A 25,474-nucleotide genomic window follows, 5' to 3' on the forward strand; every position below is an offset into this window, starting at 1 on the left:
GGACACTGTTGGTTCCTTCATAATGACTTCGACATTTCTCACATTCTAGGGGACCTGGATAATATTCAGGCTTGGTTTGATTAACCAATGACTAACTTTTGCACTGCATAAGTGTCAGGCAGTGGAAGCTGGAAAATTTAATTTTTTCAGTCAGACTGATTGTTTTGTTTTTGTTGGCTAGGGATCACAAATCCAGTGCAACCTATCTTGACATTGAGATTATCTCAGTTCATCTTCTATGATTTTCACAAAGCAGAGATTCTCATGAGGTGGGAACAAAATGCCAATTGACAGGGATTAAACATTGTTAAACACCTTGTTAAAGTCACAACTCACTTCATTAAAATTCAGCCACCCATCTTACCAAACTTGCCAAACAAGCTAAATCATGGGAAAATTCAACAGGGAAACCAGGACTTGCTGCTTGCTCCAAACAACTTCCACAGTGCCTGTGACCAAACCGCAGCTGAAGACAAGGTCAATGGGTACCAAGAAAATGTAGCCCTTCTTCACTGATATTGGCATCCAGCATCTGCCAGGTCTTTATGACAATCCTGGTACTTCTACCATGCGCTGGCAGTCTGATCTGAAAGCACAGAATTGCATTACAGGGTGCATCAGCAACTAGCATTGTAAGGCAGTTTTTGGATTGGACTAGGCTACATCTCTTAGCACCAACCTGTATGCTGACAGGATCCATGCCTTGCCTTGCCTTACCATGCCATGCCAGTTAGCGCAGTCACAAATACAAGCAGCTTGCCTTGCTGCTAAACAGTTGTCAGCCTAGAGGGCATCCCTGTAAAATGGTGATGCACTACATCAAACTCGCACTTCTGCTGGAATCAGCAGCGTGCATATGTTTCAGAGGGTTATGTGGCTGTAGAAGAGTACAAAGATAAGGAAGGGTGCAGCTACAATCTAAAGGCTAGAAAGCTTAAGTGGGCTTGATACTCCAGTGCAATAACTGAGGGAGAGCTGTAATTTTGAAGTTGCCCTTTTTCAGGTGAAATGTGAAAACTAACAGCAGTTTGATTTAGATTTTATTGTCACATGTAGCCAAGTGCAAAAGTACAGGAGTACAGCAAAAGGTGTATAACATTGCCACACAAGGCACCATTTAGGTACAAGTACCAGGGTACCGAATATTAAGAGCAAAGTAGAAAGAATGAACAAAGTTAAAAGTTAAACATTGCAGTAATTATAGGACAATGAGACTTTCTTAATTTTCAGTAGAAAATACAGAAATAAAGCTGTAGATCAAACATTACAGTCTTTCCTTGATGTGCAGTCCCACCATGACTAAACACTTAAGAATCTCCTTGAAATTGGAAGTCCACGCCAGGCCAAGAGACTGTTATGCTAGGTCACAGAGATCACCATGCCAGGCCAAGAGACTGCCACATCAGGCAGTTGCCCTGCCAGATCTGCGCTGAGTCTGTGGTTGGGAGAAGAAAGAAGAGAGAAGAAAGAGAAAAAAAACACAAAAGAAGAAAAAAATGAGAGGATAAAAGAAAAAGAAATGGAAAGAGCAGACAAGCTCCACCTGAGTCGTCCTACTCTGCCAGCATCTTGGATCACCAACTGTTTGGGTGAAATTAAAGAAATCCCAGTTCAAAAAAAAGACTGAAGAAATCTCCAAGTTCATGTCCAAGTTTTATCCCACATTATTAGTAAAACAGATTATCAAGTCATGTATTTAACTTATGTTTCTGTTGACTAGCAGTGTGCAAATTAATGAGCCCCCTGAATTACAACATTTGCACATAGGAGTTTGTGTAGTAGTTCATTTATTGAATCGTAGAATCCCTGCAGTCCAGAAATGGGCCATTCAGCCCATCAAGTCTGCACTGATCAACTGAACAGCACCCTATCCTATCCCTGTAACCCTGCATTTACCATAGCTAACCCATTTGACATAAACATCCCTCGATACTAAGGGACAATTTAGCATGGCCAATCCACCTAAACTGCACATACTTGGATATGGGAGGAAACCGGAATTCTCGATGGGAACCAACACAGACATGAGGAGAATATGCAAACTCCACACGGAGCCACTCAAGGCTAGAATCGAACTCTGGTTCCTGGTGCTGTAAAAATGCAATATTAACTACGTTATAACCTCAATTTTGTTTTGTCCTGTTAATACAAGATAAACTGGATGCTGAGTAAATGTTTCCTTTATACAAGTGATTGGAGACATTTATCATGGGAAAAATAGTCTGAAGTGCGAAGAGCACCTGAATGTTGGTTTCTTGATGCAACCTGGGTAACACTAGCAGGTGACGTAAAACTTGAAGATATTGTGAACTGTGAGGGGATTAGCGAAAGGTTTGGAAGAAACCATTAATAGATTGGAAGAATGGGTGGACACATAGCAGATGAAATTTAATGCAGATAACTGTGTAGTGATTTACTTTGCTAAGAAAAACAAGATGATGTAATATGAAATAAAAGATACACCAAGGAATTGCAGCGAGAGAGAGACTTGTGCAGAGATATACACACAAATCATTGAAGATAATAGAACAGGCTGAGGAGGAAATGAATGTATCACCGTTTACACAGAAAGGCATGAAGTTCAAAAGCCAGGAAATTATGATGTGTCTTAATAAAACCTGGTTTGGCCTCAACTGGACAATTGTGTGCAGTTTCTTATGAAGGCATTTGAGGCAATACAGGAAAACTTGATGAGAACAGTTCTAGGGATGAAGGACAATAGTGACGTGGATAGATTGCAGAAACTGTGATTGTGTTCTTTAGAAAAGGTTGAAAGGAGATTTTATAGAGGTATTTAAAACCATGAGGGTCCATACTGAATGAATAGGGAGGAAAGTTTCTCATTGGTGAAAGAATCAAGAACCGGAGGATACTGACACAGAAACACAAAGTAGGAGCAGGAGTAAATCATTAAGTCCTTCAGTTTACCATTCCAAATGATCATGGCTGATCATCCAACTCAGTACCTTGTTTCTGTTTTCTCTCTATACCCTTTGATCAAACTCAATGCCTTGTTTCTGTTTTCTCTATATACCCTTTGATCCTTATAGCTCTAAGAATTATATCTAGCTCCTTCCTGTAAAATTTAAATGTTCGGCCTCAACTGATTTCTGTGGATGAAAATTCCACAGGGTTCCAACTCTCTGGATGAAGAAGTTTCTCCTCAAAGTCTCCAATATCCTACACAATATCCTTATGCTGTAACCACTAATTGTGGACACCCGAGTCATCAGGAATATATTTAAAGTCTGGTTGAAGATTTGTAGCTCGGGTGTCCGTTGTTGTGGTTCTGTTCGCCGAGCTGGAAGTTTTTGCTGCAAATGTTTCGTTCCCTGGCTAGGGAACATCATCAGTGCTATTGGAGCCTCCTGTGAAGCGCTGCTTTGATGTTTCTTCCGGTATTTATAGTGGTATTTATCTAGTCCTTTTAGAAACCAATAAAATTCTATGAGAAACCCCCTCAAATGCTCTAAATTCCAGTGAATATAATCCTAACTGATCCAGTTTCTCTTCATATATAAGTTCTGCCATCCCAAGAATCAGGCTGAGAAACCTTTGTTATGCTCCTTCCACAGCCAAAACATTTTTCTTCATTTCACAAGTTCAATACTCCAGCTATAGTCTCACTAAGGCTCTTTATTAGTTGCAGCAAAAACATTCCTCTCCTGTACATGAATTCTTTCATTATGAAGGCCATTCGCCTTCTTCACTGACTGCTGCAAGTGCAAGATAACTTTCAACAGTGTTAAAGGCATCTAGATCTCTTTGCAACTCCATCTTGCCCAATTTGTCACCACTCAGATCATATTTTGCCCTTCTGGTTTTGCCAAAGTGGATAACTTTACATTTATTCACATTATACAACATCTGCCAACTCACTCAACTTGTCCAAATGACAATGAAGCATCTTTGCATCTGCCTCTCAGTTTAAATTTCCACCCAGCATTGTTTTCTGCAATTCTGAAACTATTACATTTAGTTCCCTCCTCTAAATCATCATCATATATAGTGAATAGCTGGGATCCAAACACTGACCCTGCAGGACCCCATCAGTAATTGGCCACCGCTTAGAAAATGACTCATCTATTGCAGTTCATTGTTTCCTGTCTACTAACTAGTTCTCTATCCCCGTTGTTACACTCTCACCAATTCCATGTGCTTTTGTGAAGATGATTAGCAAAAGATCAAAGCTGACAGGAGGAAAAACCCTTTCACATAGCAGGTGGTTAGGAATTGGAAAGTACTGTGAAAGTGAGGTACAGACAGTTTTAATTATGGATTTCTAAAGAGAAGTGGATGAGCTACCTGAAGAGAGAAGAAAAAGAACTCCTTTGGGGAAAGGGCAGTGGTGGAGTGGGACTAGCCGAGATGCTCTTGTAGACATGGATATGGCAGGCTGAATAGCCTCTATTTACGTAGGATTGTAAGTGGTTATAACAAAAGAAAATATGGTTTTTGAATGTGCTACCCTCTATTCCTCAGGTGAACTACCAAAAAGAGTCTCCAGCAGTATCTTTAACAGCTGATACTTGGCATTGACTAAGTAGAATATCCTGTGATTCTCAGTTTGAAACACTTGTGCAAGCTGATGCCCTCATGTTCTGACACATTGACTTCTTAAGATGCCGGAGGACAAAATGCTTACAGAACAAACATAACTTAACTTAAAAACTAAAATAATCTCACATAAACCCTTCGATTTAAAATGTTGAGGTGTGTCTGAAAATAGGACGCATAATAGAGAGTAGCTGATAAATATCACTAAAGTCTAGACCACAAGTAAATTTTAAAAATCTGTGGGTGGCCAATTGTTTTGGCTGTGGTGGAAAACAGGTTCTTTTGTCTTGTCATGGGCTCGTTACATACTTAAACTTTTCCCACACTTTAATCAATAGTGAACAAGGATCATAATTGCTTTGCAGAGGAGAAATAAATGATTCAGTTTTGGGAGTAGATGACACATGTGTGATTGTATACAAAAGCTATTTAGATACTTTCTCTTAATCAATCTCCTTGTAAGGATGTTGTTACACACCTCTGAGATACGTGGGATATGAACCTGGATCACCTGGCTCAGAGTAAAGACACTGCTACAGCACCTCAAAAGTCCTCCAATTGTACACTTTAGATATTTTCAAATTAGCCTGTTTAGAGATGTTACAACACACCTATGGAGCAGGTTGGAATTGAACTTGGGCCTCCAAGTTCAGTGTAAGGAAATTCCCACTGCAGCACAAGGGTCCTTACAATAGACATTTGTAATGAAGTAATGGTTTGCAAAGCAGTATAGCAATTGTATAGTTTGATTACAAATTGAATGGTCCAATCAACTGAACAGGCGACAATCAACCATTCTCTCAATGGTCAATCCGAGGAACATAGGAACTGGAGTGGAGTATTAACCCAGTGAGACTGCTTTGCCATTCAAAGAGATCATGCTCATCTGTAATCTAATTCCATGCACCCCTTTGCCACTTACCCTTTAATAAATTTGACTAACAAAAATTGATCAGTGTGAAATTTAAAATTAACAGGTTCTGCAACATAAATTATTATTTGTGGAAGAGAATTCAAAAAGCCACCACCCCTGATGTGTACAAATGTTTCCTAATTTCATTCCTGAAAAGGTGTAGCTCCAAATGCTAAGACTTCACAAGCATCAGAAATAATTTCTTGCTACCTATCCTATGTGTTTACATTAATATCTTGAAAACCTCCAGGAAATAGGATTCTAGTTTGCATTACCTTTCCTTATAATGTCATCCTTAGATGCCATGTGCCATTGTGGTGAATCTACAAGTCCAATGTATCCTTCCTAAAATGTGGTCTTCAGAAATGCGCCATGTGTGGTCTAACCTTTGACTTGTATATCAGAAAATGCTGTGGGTCAGGAAAATGATGTCTTCCTCTCTATATTCTAGCTCTCTGGATTCACCAACATTCCATTGGTCTTTTTCTGTACCTATCATGGCATTTAATAATATAATATTCATCAATAATACTGTTCTAACTATCCCACCATCATCCACCATCCTTCAACTTCAGCTTAAACAAGATTCTGCTACCTATATTGTATCCCATCAAATCCTACTTGTTCAGCCAGCGCATCAAAGTTGACAAAGAGTGAGAAGAAAAGCTACAGAAATAGATCATTGAACTGGTCAGGTGGGCAGAAAAGTGGTAAATAGTATTAAATTAGATGAAGTGGGAAGTGACACATTTGTGGGCAAGAAACAAGGCAAGGGAATTGTTAATAAATGGCATGAAACTAAGAAGTGTAGGGGAACTTGGAATGCATGTCTAAGATCCCAAGAATAGGAAGGAGAATAGGGTGGCTAATAAGGCAAATACAATCCTTTCCATTATTAATCAATGCAGAATACAAAAATACAAAATTTTAGAACTCCCTCCCTAATGACATCATGGGTCTGTCTATAACAAATGGACTTTAGCAGTTCAAGATAAGTCACCATAGTCCCAAAGAATCACACTCTCATCAGAGACACGCTGATGGCAACATTGTTGATTGGTGTAAAACCAATCAGGTTCACTCATATCTTTCAGAAAGGGAAATCTGTCATCCTTACCTGGTCTGGTCCATATGTGATTCCAGACCCACAGGGCAGAGCAACGGCAGTGGAACTTAACCCTGATAAGTGTTTTAGGAGATCTAAAAAGGGAAGAATATCCACAATGTATAGTAGGTCTGTTGGAGTACTGAGGAACAAGTCCATAGATCCCTTTGTCAGCACAATTAGATAGAAGACATACAAGATGCTTACCTTCATTAGCCAGGTCTTGGATATGGATGCAAGTAGAAGTCTTGCTGGAATATTATAAAACATTGGTTAGGCCAAAGATAGAATACTGTGTACAGTTGTTTGCCACATTATCAGAAGGATGTGATTGTACTGGAAACAGTGCAGAGGAGATTAACTAGAATGTTGCCTGGGATGAAAAGTTTTAGTTATGAGGAAAGACCAGATATGCTGGGTTTGTTTTTCTTGGATTAGAAGAGGCTGAGGGGGGATCTAATTGAGGTATACAATATTATGGGAAGCATAGACAGGGTAGATCATGAGAATCTATTCCCGAAGGCAAATCTGTCTAAGACCAGAGGGCATGAATTTAAGGTGAGGAGTAAGTGGTTTAGAGGAGATTTGAGAATATTTTTATCTTACTCAGAATGTGGTAGACGTATGAGATTTGCCCGAGAGTGGTTGAGGTACTCTTGCAACATTTATGAAGCATCTGGATGAGCACTTAAAATGTCAGGGCATAGTAGACTGTAGACCAAGTGCAGATAAGTAGGAATGGTGTAATTTGGTGTTTGTTGGTCAACTTTAAAGAAATGGATCTAGAGCAAAAGCGGTTAAGATAAGGGGGGAAGAAGTGAGTTTTAAGGAGGATATTTCATCTTGGGTAAGTGAGTAAATTAGGGAGAAAAAAAAATCAGCATTGGGCTTAAAGATCTGAAAACCAATGATTGGACAAAAAGTGAGTGATACCAGAGATGATAGTACAGTGGAAATGTCATTGGACTCATAGTCCAGAATCCGAAAAGACAGAGCTACTAAGACCTACTGAGATAGGTAGTAAAACAGGACAGGAAAACATACTTCACCTCATTCTCACCAATCTGTCTCCTGCAGAGTCCATTTATAACAATATCAATAGGAGCGATCATTGAAATATTCATGTAAAAATAAAGTCTTATATTGAGAATATCCTCCGTCATATTGTATGGTACCAAGTGGGAGAGACAACAAACAGATCTGACAAGTGGGAATCTCTGAGGCATTGTGGGCCATCAGCAGCTGCAGAACTATTTTCAAAGCAATTTGTAACCTATGGCCTGACATATCCTCCACTTTACCATTACCAGATTTTCTCTGGTTTAATAGAGAATACAACAGGGAATGCAGGAGTTGCACCAGGCAGACCTAAAAATGAGGTGTTAACCTGGTGCAGGTACAGCACAGGATGACTTATGTGCTAAATAGTGAAAGCAACATGAGGGAGGCAAAGCTTAGTGATTGCACAACCAATGAATGAGCTAGTCATGAATAGTGCTGGACAATTAAACAACTTACTGGAAAAAGAGGTTCCACAAAAATTCCTATCCTCAATTATGGGGGAGCCCAGCACTTAAATGCGAAAGATAAGTCTGGAGTATTTGGTCCAATCTTCAATTGGAAGTGCCAAATACATGACCCATCTTGACCTCCTCTTGAGATTGGAATGTAAAACAACAGCATATTATGACTATCAGAACAAATAAATGAGAAGAATTTGTCGAGAAATGGTAGCTTCCTAGAAACTACCACTCTGTTTATTTATTTCTAACACTTTCTTTCTCTTCATTCATTTTTCCAACATTTCTAGGTTTTCATTTTACGTTTCCATGTCACAGAGATGGAATGAATGAGTTACTCAAGGACAGCAGAACAAAACATGTCAAAACCAAGTGGAATTTGTTAAATTTAATAAGATGTTTTTGAAGAAGGGATTGATTGGATAGATGAGGGCAGTAAATGAAGTGATAGCATTTGACTCTTAGGAGGAATGGTACCAACATTCAGAACATAAAGGCAAAAAATTTGTTCACCCCAATATGCCGTGTGAATTACTCCTGAAGCTTTTGACCTAACGTGTACTTGATATTGAGCCTTGAGCACTAGTGATGTAATGAACATTTAGTGACTTTACAATGAGATTACACACACTATTCACAACCCATTTGAGTATTTTTTGACAATGAGTCATATTTTCTTCGTTAAAATGAATCAGCACCTTTGCCTGTGATATTGTGGGTGGGGCAGGGTGGGGGGTAAAAGCACATTGATCATTAAAAGAGAGAAATAAAATATTATAGTAATGACAGAAATTAAAATCTTCAGTAAAAATAGGAATCGTCAAAATTATTATTCAAAAATACACCATTAGTTGCTAGTGCTCACTTGTGAAATGGATTTCTATTTTCCTATACTTGATGTTCAAATATATCTCCAAATCCATTTTCATTGAATCATTGATATTAATGCTGTTAGAAAGTAGGGAGAGAACTAACTGCAGAACAGTGGAATATAAATTACTAATGCATTTGAATAAAATTTCATCTTGCAAAAAATTTACAGACGTGACATTCATTGCACCATTCACTGGAGTGAAATGCACCCTCTGACACATTTACCAGAGAAAAGTTTGAACAGGATAGACTGGAGGTGTGTTTGGGCCAAATTCCAGAAGCAGCTAACGCTACAGGGGTTGCCTGGGAAACTAAAGAACTTGATGGGAAATTACCCTGTATCTGGCACCCTCCAAACGAGTTCACTCTCTCCCACTGAGCTAACCCTCCTGGACATGTCACATGGCTTCTTGCAACCCAACCCGACATCCCTGATATATCCATATGCCTACCCAGTGCACCACCCTCTCCCTCACCCACGACCCTCCCCTCTCCCCAACAATCCAAGATGGAGGATGGGAAAAATTTCTGGCTGTAATAGCTGTTCCTTTTTTGAGGTATTTTAGGTGCTGGAGGTGATTTCCTCAAATTCTAGGAGCAGCAATTACTGTTTTATATGCTGTTGCATTGTTTTGTAATTTTAGGAAAAAATAGTCAAAACAGCAGCAGTTTTAAAAGGGAGAAGAACAGACAAAGGAAGCACATGGTGAGGACAGTGCAGGAGAGAAAGAAACTGACACTACCTTTGTTGTTTGAATTCATGTATCGCTGGATACCGGAGTGCGCCTGGGAAAATTAACAAACAGTGAAATTCATAACTGATCTTGGAGGAACTGTTGAGTGAAGTTCACAGCACAGAAGCAGATAAGTGTATTGTTGTTTTAAGTGTGACTGACAGAAAGTCTGCAGTAGTGAGTAAAGTGGGTTCTTTCTTGATTATATGTTCTTGGAGATATGCCTCTTGATTAAACTTAAAATATAAGCCATAACTATGAATTTAACCTGGGGCAATGTTTGTAGAGGAATAAGATGATGTTATTTTCTGGATCTGTAGATTGTGAAGAAGCAAAAATGACCTTTAGTTGAGTGATATGTGCTTCTTGTCAGATGTGGGCGTTTAAAGAGTTTAAGGATTACAGCGGATTATATCTGCATAAATGCTGTTGGTTGCGAATCTTATCAGATTCGATGGATCAGTTAGAGAGACAGAAGCAATGAGGAATTTGCAACAACAACAGTATATGGTGGATGGCAGTAATATGAAGGGGGAAAAGTCACAGATAGAACCACATAGATGAGTTAACTCCAGGAAAGGTAAGAGAGGTAGGCAGCTTGTGCAAGAGTATTTTGTGGCTATACCCATTTCAAACAAATATGCTGTTTTTGGAAAATGTAGGCGGGGAATGGATTCTCAGGGGAATATAGCACGAACAATCACATTTCTGGTATTGACACTAGCTCTCATGCAATGAGGGGTACATTGGGTTCCAAGAGATCAATTGTGTTAGGGGATTCACTAGTCCGAGGTATAGACAGATGTTTCTGTGGCCAGCAGCGAAAAATCAGAATGGTGTGTTGCTTCTCTGGTGCCAAGATCAAGGATGTCTCAAAGAGGATGCAGAATGTTCTCACAGGGGAAGAGGGGCCAGCAAGAGGTCATTGTCCACTTTGAACCAATGACATAGGAAGGGAAAAGGTTAAGAGTCTGAAGGGAGATTACAGCGAGTTAGGCAGGAATTTAAAAAGGAGGTCCTCGAGAGTGGTAATATCTGGATTACTCCCGGTGCGACGAGCAAGTGAGGGCAGGAATAGGAGGATAGAGCGGATGAATGCATGGCTGAGGAGCTGGTGTATGGGAGAAGGATTCACATTTTTGGATCATTGGAATCTCTTTTGGGGTAGACATAACCTGTACAAAAGGACAGATTGCATATAAACTGGAAGGGGACTAATATACTGGCAGGGAGAATGGCTAGAGTTGCTCGGGAGGATTTAAACTGGTAAGGTGGGGGGTGGGGTGGGTGGGGGTGGTGATAGTACCCAGGGAGATAGTGAGGAAACAGATCAACCTGAGACTGGTACAGTTGAGAACAGAAGCGAGTCAAACAGTCAGGGCAAACATGGACAAGGTAGGACTAAGAAATTAAACTGCATTTATTTCAATGCAAGGGGCCTAACAGGGAATGCAGATGAACTCAGGGCACGGTTAGGGAAATGGGATAGACCAGATCTAAAAGTTGTGAAGTTCTAAATTGGAGAAAGACCAATTTTGATAGTATTAGGCAAAAACTTTCAAAAGCTGATTGGAGGCAGATGTTCACAGGTAAAGGTTCGGCTGGAAAATGGGAAGTCTTCAGAAATGAGATAACAAGAATCTAGAAAAAGTATATTCCTGTCAGGGTGAAAGGAAAGACTGGTAGGTATAGGATTAAGGAGAATCCAAAGGATTTTTACAAACATATTAAGGACAAAAGGGTAACTAGGGAGAGAATAGGGCCCCTCAAAGATCAGCAAGGCAGCCTTTGTGTGGAGTCACAGAATGTGGGGGAGATACTAAATGAATATTTTGCATCAGTATTTACTGTGGTAAAGGATATGGAAGATATAGACTGTAGGGAAATAGATGGTGACACTTTGCAAAATGTCCAGATTACAGAGGAGGAAATCTTGGATGTCTTGAAACAGATAAAGGTGGATAAATCCCCAGGACCTGATCAGGTGTACCCAAGAACTCTGTGGGAAGCTAAAGAAGTGATTGCTGGGCCTCTTGCTGAGATATTTGTATCATCGATAATCACAGGTGAGGTACCAGAAGACTGGAGATTGGCAAACATGGTGCCACTATTTAAGAAGGGTGGTAAAGACAAGCCAGGGAACTATAGACCAGTGAGCCTGACCTCAGTGGTGGGCAATTTGTTGGAGGGAATCCCAAGGGACAGGATGTACATGTATTTGGAAAGGCAAGGACCGATTAGGGTTAGTCAACATGGCTTTGTGCGTGGGAAATCGTGTCTCACAAACTTGATTGAGTTTTTTGAGGAAGTAACAAAGAAAATTGATGAGGGCAGAGCAGTAGATGTGATCTATGTGGACTTCAGTAAGGTGTTCGACAAGGTTCCCCAAGGGAGACTGATTAGCAAGGTTAGATCTCATGGAATACAGGGAGAACTAGCCATTTTGATACAGAACTGGCTCAAAGGAAGAAGAAAGGAGGGTGGTGGTGGAGGGTTGTTTTTCAGACTGGAGGCCTGTGACCAGTGGAGTGCCACAAGGATCGGTGCTGGGCCCTCTATTTTTTGTCATTTACATAAATGATTTGGATGCGAGCATAAGAGGTATATTTAGTAAGTTTGCAGATGACACTAAAATTGGAGGTGTAGTGGACACCGAAGGGGGTTACCTCAGATTACACCAGGATCTTGACCAGATGGGCTAATGGGCTGAGAAGTGGCAGATGGAGTTTAATTCAGATAAATGCGAGGTGTTGCATTTTGGGAAAGCAAATCTTAGCAGGACTTATACACTTAATGGTAGGGTCCTAGGGAGTGTTGCTGAACAAAGAGACCTTGGAGTGCAGGTTCATAGCTCCTTGCAAATGGAGTCACAGGTAGATAGGATAGTGAAGGCGGCACTTGGTATGCTTTCCTTTATTGGTCAGAGTATTGAGTACAGGAGTTGGGAGGTCATGTTGTGGCTGTTCAGGGCATTGGTTCAGCAGCTGTTGGAATATTGCGTGCAATTCTGGTCTCCTTCCTATCAGAAAGATGTTGTGAAACTTGAAAGGATTCAGAAAAGATTTACAAGGATGTTGCCAGGGTTAGAGGATTTGAGCTGGGGCTGAACAGGCTGGGGACGAAACATCTGCAACACCAATTCCAAGCTCGGCGAACAGAACCAAAACAACGAGCACCCGAGCTACATTTCTTCGCACGAACTTTAAACAGGTATGCTGTTCTGTAAAGTGTAGGTGATGGATTCTCGGGGGAACGTAGCACGAACAGCCAAGTTTCTGGTATTGAGACTGGCTCTCATGCAACGAGGGGTACATCGGCTTCCAAGAGATCAATTGTGTTAGGGGATTCTGTAGTCAGACATACAGACAGACGTTGCTGTGGCCATTAGAGAAAAAGCAGAATGGTGTGTTGTTTCCCTGGTGCCAGGATCAAGGATGTCTCAGAGAATGTTCTCACAGGGGAGAGGGGCCAGCAGGAGGTCATTATCCACATTGGAACCAATGACATTAGAAGGGAAAAGGCTGAGACTCTGAAGGGAGATTACACAGAGTTAGGCAGAAATTTAAAAAGGAGGTCCTCAAGGGTAGTAATATCTGGATTACTCCCAGAGCTACGAGCTAGTGAGGGCAGGAATAGAAGGATAGAGCAGATGAATGCATTGCTGAGGAGCTGGTGTATAGGAGAAGGATTCACATTTTTGGATCATTGGAATCTCTTTTGGGGTAGAAATTCTGGTCTCCTTCCTATCGGAAAGATGTTGTGAAACTTGAAAGGCATCAGAAAAGATTTACAAGGATGTTGCCAGGGTTGGAGGATCCGAGCTACAGGGAGAGGCTGAACAGGCTGGGGCTGTTTTCCCTGGAGTGTCAGAGGCTGAGGGGTGACAAAATTGAGGGGCATGGATAGGATAAATAGACAAAGTCTTTTCCCTGGGGTCGGGGAGTCCAAAACTAGTGGGTATAGGTTTAGGGTGAGAGGGGAAAGATGTAAAAGAGACCTAAGGGGCAACTTTTTCACACAGAGGGTGGTACGTGTATGGAATGAGCTGCCAGAGGATGTGGTGGAGGCTGGTACAAGGTCAACATGGCTTTGTGCGTGGTAAATCGTGTCTCACAAATGTGGACATTTAAGAGGCATAATGATGGGTATATGAATAGGAAGGGTTTGGAAGAATATGGGCTAGGTGCTGGCAGGTGGGACTAGATTGGGTTAGGATATCTGGTCAGCATGGACAGGTTGGACTGAAGGGTCTGTTTCCATGCTGTACATCTCTATGACTCTATGAGGTGAAATTCTCTCTTTCAGATGGTTATTAGTCTTTGGTACTCTTTTCCTGAATATGTGGGGGGAAGCATTGTCTTTGAATCTTTTTAAAAGAGAGGTGAATAGATTCTTGCGAAGCACAAGGGTGAAAGGTTACCAGGGATAGGCTGATAGGGATTTGAGTTACAATCAGATCACACTGGATCTTATTAAATGGCAAAACAGGCTGGAGGGACTGAATGGCTTATCCCTGCCCCTTTTTGCTATGTATGTAACCTTTAAAGATGTCATTGGCTGGTCCAATAATACTTATGATCACTAAAGAAGGATTCACATCATGGCCTGTCAAACTGTTAACTAGACCACAGAAATGAATGCTTCTTCACATCAAGAAAAGGGAATAACTTGAAGATATAGTTTTGCAGTAACATAACCCTTGCTGCTTGCACATAATTATGTAGCAGTGCTCAACACATGATCGCTAGATGACCACCCTTTACAACATAAAAAAAAAATCCAAAGAACTGATGGTAGCTAGGAAAATCTTTTTTTTCCCCTAGTGCATGTGTGTGTCTGAGAGAGAGCGTGTGTATGAGAGGGTGTGTGTGTCTGTCTGTAGTGTAGTGGGGTCACCTGTAGTGTGACGTGAGCCCAAGATAGTGGTTGAGGAGTAAATGGTAGGTGGAGATAGTGCCCAAAGAGAAGAACAGTTGGATAGAAAAAGGAGTGGATAACAATCAGCCTAGGAGAATGAATGGCTGCTAATGGGGACTATTAGTCGTGAACAATGGGTAGTGTGTAATAGCAAACCATGTGATAATGAGGCCTGGCGTGTGGAAGTTGGATAAGGACATGGGAGGAGCTGCCGCAAACCCTAAAATTGTTGAAATTGATATTGAGTTCAGAAAACTGTAGAATTTCTTGAGCTTCCAGTTGCTTGCAACTTCAACACACCACCTTGTTCCCTGGCCAACATCTCAATCTAAACTCAGCACAAGTTGCTTGAGAACTCTACAGCCTTCTGGGCTCAATATTGAGGTCAAAGATTTTAGGGCTTGAGAAACCCTCTCTCATGTCTTTTCCTCATCCTTACACACCAGGCCTTGTTATTATGTGGTCTGCTATGAAGTGGAGGTTCTGGTGTTGGACTGTGGTGGACAAAGTTAAAAAACACAACACCAGGTCTCAGTCCAACATTGGCGAGACCAATAGAGTCACTGTGACAACAAATGAATGGACACCACGCAACAAATCACCAGACAGGGATGTTCCCTCCCAGTCAGGGAATACTTCAGCAGTCAAGGACATTCGGTGATGGATCTTCAGGTGACCATCCTCCAAAGTGGACTTTGGGAATATGCAACAATGCAGTCATTGAGCAGAGACTGATAGCCAGGTTCGGTACTCATGAGATTGGCCTCAACTCATGATCTTGGGTTCATGTCACACTACAGGTGACCTATTACACTATACACATACACACGCAGACCCCCTCTCATACACATGCTCTTTCTCAGACACACACAGACCTCAACACTCTCACAGGCACATACTCTATCACATTCGTGCGCACACACACACACATACACACACACACACACACACGTCAATGGAGTGCATTTGTTTTGCAGATACATTCTATTTTGTTCTGAAAGCACACAATCTGTAGGCAGTCAGTCCATGTGACATTTTCTAAATTCCTACTTTGGAAATAGAATCGGCTCACTCAAGGTTGGAATACGGACAGACTCCAACCCCACGCCTTTAATGCATTGTCTGAGCTGAGATGTCACATTTTTAAAAATATAAAACCATAAGTTATCTCAGGAATGTGACTTGAAAGAAGTTCTGGGATTTACAATATTAATCAAAACCTGCAACCCATTCTAAGTGACGAAAGACTTAACAGCAATCTAGGGTTTGTTTAATATTTCACACCAGCTGTATATCACTTTGATCTTTTACTATAAAATCTGTGTCCTACAATCCTGCCCCAATGGCCAGCAGTGCTCCGAAAGCTTGTACTCCCAAACAAACCAAATAAATGGACTATCACCTGGTGTTGTGTGAATTTTAACATGGTCTGCTATTAAACACTACCCATTGTTAGCCACCAATAGTCCCCATTAGCAGCCAATCATTCTCCTAAACTGACTGTTATCCATCCTTTGTGTGTCCAACTGTTCTCTCTCTTTGGGCTCTATCCCCATTTATCCTTACCTCCTCCCCACCCCATCTTCTGTATAAAAACCAACTTTATCCCAACTCTCAGATCTGGAGAGGGTCAGTGGACCCAAAACGTTAACTCTGATTTCTCTTCACAGACGCTGATAGACCTGCTGAGATTTTCCAACAGTGTCTGGTTTTGTTTCTTCACATTTAAAGTTCACTGTCAATCAGGCGATGTGCCATCAGCTGTCAAAAAACACCTAAATAAATCCCTAGGATCATGAAGTAAAATAAATTTATACCTCTTGTGGACATAATCTTAAAATTATACAAAAGGTAAAATTATACAAGCAAATTTAGGAAGCTTTTGGTTTACACAAAAGGAGAAATCTAGAAACCTCGCCACCAAATGGCTGAGGATGCTAATACTTTCAAGATGGATTGATTGAATTTTGTTAGATTAAGCTACTCACGGAAATGGAGAAAAAGCAAGTAACAGAAGTTATGCAGCAGATTGAATGAAATCTCGATGACTGGAGAGAGTGGGCCAAAAGACAATAACATCAAACCCAGAAATAATAATTTGTCTGAATCTGAGCACCACTGAGACAAACACAGCTCTAGGCATCAATCAAAACTTGCTCAGAATACAATAAATATACTTTGTGCATTTGATTTTAATTTACTCCTCCATCATTTTTCAATAAAATTATACCCCAAAGCATTAATTTTCAAAACGTCCCAAAACAACAGCTTCAGGGTTTGTTCACTGAGCTGTGACAGTGACATACGATTTTATTGCCTCTTCAATAGAATTTAGAAACCAACATGAAACTTGAACCTTGCTGTCGACAAAATTGGGTGCATGTTTCTCTGTGTTACAACAATGATTACAGTCAATTAATACTTTGAAAACCGTGAGGTGCTTTGCATGTCCTGGAGCTATGAACGGCAAAATCTAAATGCAAGTTTTCTCCTTAAATCAAAAAATTCTAACCTTTCTGCATGTGTTAATTAACTATTACACCATGAAGTGGGCATGATTAGTGTTGAATCATGTTCATGTGGCATATTCCTATACAGCAATGGTATTGAAAGGGAACAGGTCAGGTCAGATTACATTTCACTCTGTGATATTCTTCATGTTGCTGCATTCAAGATATTTGTCAACTTAATGTTCATTAAGTATCTTGGCATTTCGTAAGTACATTTATACCTTAGACTAAAATATCTCCCTCCAAATCCTTAAATAAGATGGAGAAAGCAAATATTTTGAAGAGAAATTCTCTTTTTTAACTCCCAATGTCTATTGGATTTCAGTGGCACACTGGTTATATTACTGGACTAGTGACCAAAGAGACACGAATTTGAAAAATTTAAATTTAACTAAGTTAATTAATTGGAATAAAAAGCTAGCATCAGATATGAGAATCAAGAAACCACCAAACTGTTATAAAAAGCTATCTGGTTTCCTAATTTCCTTTACAAAAGGGAATCTGCCATTTTTATGTGACCTGACCTACATGCGACTCTAGACAGCAATATTGCTGTATTTGTTTGCATAGCAAGCCACCCAGTTGCATTTAAGGTGCCTCACTACCACCATCTTACAGGTGGTTAAGGATGGACAGTAAGTTCAGACCTTGCCAACAACATATACATCCTGTAAATGAATAAATCCAATTTCATTGTCATTTTCTTGGTAATTTTTAAAAATAAAATTATTGTTCTAAACAGAAGCACATTCTATCAAAGATTTCCACCTTGCACCCATTAGGATAATTTACAAGAAATACCAATTCAAGGCTAAAACTAACATATCAATCATTATTAATTGGTGCACTATCATGGCCACAAATCTATTGATCAGAATCAGCTTGCCAACTAATCAGCAATCTCCTTTCATGCAGCATAAATATAGGTTTTCCCCTTGAAATTGTATTCTTGCAAATTGTCCTGAAAAGTGCAAACAAAAAGTTGCTTAAAAAGAATTTTTTGTAGCAATACCCAAGTTTGTTATTAACAAGTAACTATTACTATTAATCTGGTTAGAATTCCACTGCACTTTACTTTGTTACTCCTTCAGAGCTGTAAGTACGTCATTCCAGAGTGTCTTTGCCTTCCCTGTCTCCACATTGTGACAGGTTTCCTACTCCACATCACTATGCAGTGATTTCTGTTGTAGGTTGTGTGCATGAAAGCACAAGAGCAAAACCTGGCCGGAACTTTCATCAGAATTAAATATTCTGGTGCACACTGCTCAGAGACTTTGTCTAAACAAAGCTCGAGATAATGCCAGACAAGGAACTGCACTAAAATCAGGGTCTGCATCTTGAGGATAGGTGAAGTGAATTTGACCAAAGAAAATCTAAATTTTAATCAAAATTGAGTATGATTACTCAAGTTTACAGAAGCAGAATGAATGGCAACACAAGTAGACAATTCTGACAATTATTTTGTGATAAAAGTCACTGAACACAATTCTTTTTATATTTTTCATTGATCAGCTTGAGCTATTGGAGCACTATTTGAAGAGGAGGAAAGCATTTTACTCAGTAGTCACCCCTCAGTTTATATCCTCCACAAACCCAGTAACTGATCGTTGATTCATATCCACGGCTGGGTCTTTGCCTCACAAAAACTGAACACTGTGTTTTCCTACACCCTGTAGCGAATTGACACACACTCTTGTGGTACAATGATAGTGTTCCTATGTTTAGGCCAGGATGCCAGAGTTCAAATTCCACCTGCTCCAGTAATAACCTCTGATAAGGTTAATTTTAAGAAGAAAAATGACATTGACTAGAAATCAAGAACAACATGAACAAAAAATGATGTAAACGATCCTGAATATTTTACTCTCTATTTCTTCTGAACTGAACCTGAAGCTGCTTTTGGTGTTTTCATGTGGTTGGATCACAGCTCGGAATTATCCAGCAAAAATAGCAAATTAAATTGCATTACATTATTTTGCACATCACAAAATGAGTATCGAAGAGAAATTTAGGGAAAGCATATATTTTCTTTGGATATGCATTTTCTAAACTATAAAGTTTATAATTTATATTTGTTTAAAATATAAATTTGCATACAGGTTTTATAATCAAGACTGATTATATCATCTTCAAATTGAATTCATTCTTTTCTACCCAGTGAACTGAGGTACCCATCATTTTCCTTAAGCTTCCCATTCTCCTCCAGCAAAAAGACTTTAAAAACCTACCTCGGGCATCACTTTCCAATTTGCCTTGGCCCGTCTCCTGCTCTTTCTAACCTTGGTGCTTCTACACCTGGGTCCTTGTGTCTATTGTTAATGTTGCACAAGGTTGTCACAGGAACTATCTGACAAATAATCCATGCACTCAGTTGAGTTTTTTTTTTCTCACATGGCTTGTGGTTTGGAATTACCCATGACATCGAAACCTCCATTGGTTGGCGTAAAATAAGCACATGCTGAGGTTAAGACTCAAGTGGAGAATAATGCTCTCAGCCTGGGGTCAGACACAGTGGGAGAAATGTGTGTTTGGAATGGCAGTAGTTTCAGAGGTTTAAATTTTATAACTTCTAACAATCTCCTTGATCATTTTCACCTTGGCTGCTAGACAATCAATCATTCTTAACAGAGGATGGCAAAGGTGTAGACTAGCAATCCATAACCCCAGGACAGCATTCTGAGGAATATGGGTTCAAATCCCACCACAGCAGATGGTGAAATTTCAACTTAATAAAGGCTAGAATAAAGAGCTAGCCTACTAGTGACAGATGAACATGGGTTTTTAAAACCCATTTGGTTTAATAATGTTCTTAAGGTAATGAAATCTTACATGATCTAACTTCCACGTGACTCCAGACAGTTACTCTTAACAGTCCTCCGGGCACTTACAGATGAGCAATAAATATTAATATCCTGGGAGTAAATATAAAAGACAATATTATTTTTAAGTGGTAGAGATAGGAAGATTCTGGGTATGTATTAAAGGCAGACAGGAAAGCAAAGTTTTTGCTTCCATCGTCAGATTGGTTATTGTGGCATTGAAAAGCAGAGTAGGCTCAAGAAGCTGATTGGTATAAACTTCCTCCTAATTCCTATAGTTTTAGGCATATGAGTACTTCAAACAATCCAGATCCTGATATTCATAATTTACTGACCTGTCCTCAAATTCTCATAGCCATCTGTTCCACTATGGGGAAAGAAAATCAAAAACATTTTGAGGTTTGAAGACAAGATTACATAACAAAATGTATTTCCACATTCAGTGAGATGGGCACATGTATGGCAAAACAAATTGTGAACACCTTCTCCAAATTTCACTGGCAAAGACCAGTTTTGTCTCATTAATGGCAGGCAGCTCCAAATTAAAGATTTAAATTCTCATCTTAAATGCCAAATATTCTCATTATTTCCTACAAATTGACTGATGTCTCTACTAATTATTAGTATTCGTAACGGTAACACAAATACAAAAGGCATATTAGAGAGTACGGTCCCACCCATAGAGAAAGTTTTTTTTCCATTTTATATGGGTTTTCTGGCTGTAAGATACACTGACCATATTAACACATCTGATATACTCAATATTCCCAGCATTTCCATAACCTATTCACTGTAACTTTGACCCACCTCATAACAGATTGTTGAGTAAAACTTAAGCCATTTTAATAGAATGTTTGATGGGTTTTTTTACAGGCTGACAAATGGACCTTCATCCATGAGTTTGCCTCCCAACCCAAGTTTGGTCCTGTTTACCACAGCAAACCAAGAGTAATATTGTTTCTGTTTAAAATGTACTTAGTGTAAATTTTAAAAATTATTCTAAAATAGTAAATCATGTATTTCAGATAAGAATATGCATCTGATATGAGTTGTGGAAGAAACTGATCCTGGTCATGTGCTTTTCCAACTACGGCTGTGTATTCCACTCTCATTACTCATAACTAGGTGATTTCCAGAGTAATCTAATATACGGTATGTATTCAGTTACAGGATTAGTTAAACCTTGTTTTATTTTGGAAAAACATAAACAACCTCTAAAACACAGTTTATAATCTATCCTCTATGCTTTAAATTTATCCTGTCAAACTGATAAAGGAGATTAAATCAACAAGACTCCAGCTTTTGTTAAATTTCTTCCTTTCATTCATTCTGCCTAGTTTTGCTTAAAATGTAATCAACACTTGCTGTTTTCAGAAAGCTACAGACAGCCGCATGGACTCAATGGCCTTCTTCTGTGCTATAACGCCTCTGTGACATCCCAAAGCTAATGGGAAAAATACTGAAATACTGTTTCTAAAAAACAGAAACACGTGGAATGTTGAGTCCAGTATGACGTTTTGTCTCTGATATGTACTTAGAAACTTTTGAGTGACAGTACTGCTCGACATTTACGCCAAATTCTGGGCTTCAGACTAGAAATGTTAGCTGTGTTTTCTTTCCACAGATGTTGCCAGACCTGCTGAGCTTCTCATGCATTTTCTGTTTTTATTTCAGATCTCCAGAATCCGTTGTATTTTGTTTTTATCCAAACTATCATTTGTTCAGCTGCTGTAGCAAACTCAAATTACAAAATGATTTGCTTGGTTAATAAATGAAATTGTTTCCTGTGGGTGAGGAGTCATTAATCAGGGGAACACAGATTTAGGATAATTAGCAAAAGAACCAAGACGAGACAAAAATACTTTTTACACAGTGAATTGTAGCAATCTGGAAGATGCTGCCTGAAAAGGTGGTGAAAATAAATTTAAGAGTAACTTTGAAAGGTAATTGCAGAAATATTTGAAATAGGGGAACATTTAGAAGGATCCAGGGTTGCAGAACTAATTAGATTGCTCTATTAAAGTGTTCACACAGGCACAATCATCTGAACGGCTTTGTCAATGTGGCATCATGCTAAGATCGAGTGAATTCCATCCCCACAAACTATGGATGTTCAGAAACTTTCCTCAATACATCCCTACACAGCCTTTATTACCCATCACTATTACTTTTCCAGAAGCTTTGAGGATAAAGTAATTTTAAAACTAATTGGAGTGAATAAAAGCTAAATGGTGAAAAGATCTTAATTGTTTAATTTAATTCTTGACAAGTATAATTTGAAAGAGATGCTGTTCGTTTACTTCTTTCTGAAAGTTCAATTATAGTGTTTCCCTGCACTGTCCTTTCTTATAATTAAATGACAGCTTGATTCTTTTTGGTTTTGATCCTTCACTCCTAAACCTAATCAGCTCTGGGGAGTCAAAAGACACAGCATGTTACTGTTTGAGACACCACGTTTGTGAATGGCTCTGTATAGCCTGTTGGAACACCACGCTAGAGGCAGCAGATAGAGTTTGACATTGGCTGAGACCCTTATTATCTCCCTGTGAACTGATCCATGACGCTACCATGAAATCTGAAAAATTATGGTCTAGTTCAGGAAGTCATAGGGTTAAGTTGAAATGGTCAACTTAGCAAATCAAATAAGCAATTTAGCCCTGACAATACTGAATACAAAATGTCATTTTCTAAATGTTTCAATTAGAATACCCAATTGCATGCTGCCACATGGTTATACCAACACTGGGGTAGCTCATGGTATTTGGTGCAATCTGAGGTAATGCCTTCATCTGCCTCACATAAACTGAAACAAGACAAACCAAATTGGCAACCTTGGTTCATCCTCAAAGAACAGCTTTGTAAAAATCAAATTTAAATGAATAGTAACAAGAATCAGAAATGAAAACGAAAAGCAAACAAAATCCATGTGTATCCAGCTGGCCCATCAGCTTCTAAAAAGGTAGGGTCAACATTTTAGGTGGTAGAGAGAAATTCCAAAACAAAACACATTTCTTATTTGTTTAGCATTGTCAGTGTCTTTGGGTATTTAAAATTTACAATATTCAGCCTAGCTTTTCTCCAAGCTTGAAAAACATACTCAGAAGTAAAACAAATCAGTCAGGCATATTGGCAGCTTTGCGGGGTGGCTATATCACAAAGAACAGAACTTATTAACTAACCATAAACTCTGCAGAGAAAATAAGAGAAACTCCAAATGACTCTGTACTAGTTCAATAAAGCATTTACTGAAATGCTTTTCAGATACATTCCAGATATTTTCTTTAAATGAAACTTTGACTTCTGCAAACTTCAATAAAATATTTTGTTGTTGAAGCAGTGCATATGCAAATATAAAACTTTATGCTCAATCTGTTAAAGGGTTTATTGCCTCTTAAGTAATATAAGAAAATGTAACTTACCGTTGAATATGGGGCTCTGGGAGATACTGTAATGGTGACAATGAATGTGGCTGAATATTCATCTCATTAGTCCTTGCTTAAAACTTTTGTTGTAAAAATGTAAACTATAAATGGATGCTTAGATGTACAGAGTAAACTGTATCACTTGACAGGCCTTTAGACTTTATTTAAGCGCTGTGTTCATGGGTTGCACCCTTTCTTAGCTGGCCAATCAGAGCTGGCTACTGACTCGGACATCATAGCCGACAGGAACTGATAATTGGACATCCTATTCCCTCTTCGAAGTCTCTGACAAGGACTGACTTTGTGAACAATAATGGTTCAGTTGACCACAACTTCAGCATTGAAGTGCTGAACAAGTCAGTCAGTCGTTAGCAGCTTCTTTCATGATATGAAGGTTCAATTGTGGCTTGCACAATATTTTGCACATTATTACTCTATCAGCTCGAGATGACTGTTCATCCTGTCCATTGACAATACTCGTTGATGTAGTCTCTGATCAAGGCTTCAGCAGATGTGATGTGAGGACAGGCTGGGGAATTTTGCTGTCAGCTCTGATATTACTAAACCTACTACAGTGTGGTTTGCAGCAGTATCACAGGCAGGGTGCTACTAACAGTTAGTAGCTGGTTCCTTTACACATTCATGGCCTTGTAAACAAAATCCCTTCCTTGCATTCGAATAGTAGTCCGTAAACCAAGGCCAGCCTGTGGTTTTAGCCACAGTATGATTCAGTTACTAAATTAATGACGATTCCTAGGGAGAAAGAGAAGCCAAGTCCTAGTTGCAATTCAATCAGTCCATTTAGGCACTGCACCCTCGACAGAAAAGGAGTCCTGTATCTGACCTGCACATAATGCAGTTCAGCAGCTGACAATGCCAGCAAGATGCCATGGGCATGACCAAAATGAAGACACTCAGGATTCAGAGCAATTTCTGGGCGGTCCTGTCATCTGGAAAAATTTCCCTAGTACATACCAGAGCATCAGGGTTATTTAAAACTCCCCTGCTACAACCTCGCTGATATTCACAACATCTGCAATCTATGAGTACTTCAAGAGAAAGAGCAAGATTGAAAGAAAGAAGCATTGAAATTCTGAACCAACTCCGGTTCAAACAGCACTCGGACCAATGGCATCACTTGCTCCTTTATCCATACAGTGAGTGAGATATGTGATAGCTTCAGCTGTTAGAAGACTTCACAAATTTGTTCAGTTAATACAGAACAGTGGAAAAGAAATGCATGGTTTATAGAGAAAGGCTTGTTTAGGTTTTATGGGGAAGCAATGACCTTGTGGTATTATCACTAGACTTTTAATCCAGAAACTCAGCTAATGTCTAGGCACCCAGGTTCAAATCCTGCTACGGCAGATGGTGGAATTTGAATTCAATAAGCAATCTGAAACCATTGTCAGAAAAACCCGTCTCATTCACTAATGTCATTTAGGGAAGGAAATCTGTCATCCTTACCTGGTCTGACCTACATGGTTGAATCTTACTGTACTCTCAGCCATTAGTGATGGGCAGTAAATGCTAGCCAAGCCAGAAAGGCGCATATCCTGTGAGCGATTTTTTTTTAAATCAAACTTTATAAATATGCTTAATTTAATAAATAGGAGTCCCAGTGAATAATCTACATAAAACTTTTCCTTCTGGTCTATTTCTTCAATGTCTTTGCATGCTTCATGGGGAGATGGCAATGTAGTGATATTATAACTGGGCTAGTAATCCAAGGCCTAGGCTAATGCTCTGGGGTCATACATTCAAAATCCATGACAGCAGCTATGAATAAAATGAACAAAAATCTGGAATTCAATGCTTTTCAAAGTAATGGTGATCATCAATGGAACTCAAGGGGAAAACTCACAGTTGGCACATAGGAGTATGATTGTGATTGTGATTGTGATTGTGACTGTGGCTGTTGGAGGTCAATCCTCTCAGCTCCAGGATATGTCTGAGGAGTTTCTCATGGTAGTGTCCTAGGCCCAACCATCTTCAGCTGCTTCATTAGCTCCAACAATACTCAAGAAGCCTGGCACCATCCAGAACATTTAATTGGCACCACATCCACAAGCATTCAGTCACTTCACCAATAATGCTCAGTAGC

This window comes from Hemiscyllium ocellatum, chromosome 13 (genome assembly GCF_020745735.1).
Source record: "Hemiscyllium ocellatum isolate sHemOce1 chromosome 13, sHemOce1.pat.X.cur, whole genome shotgun sequence".
NCBI lineage: Eukaryota > Metazoa > Chordata > Chondrichthyes > Orectolobiformes > Hemiscylliidae > Hemiscyllium > Hemiscyllium ocellatum.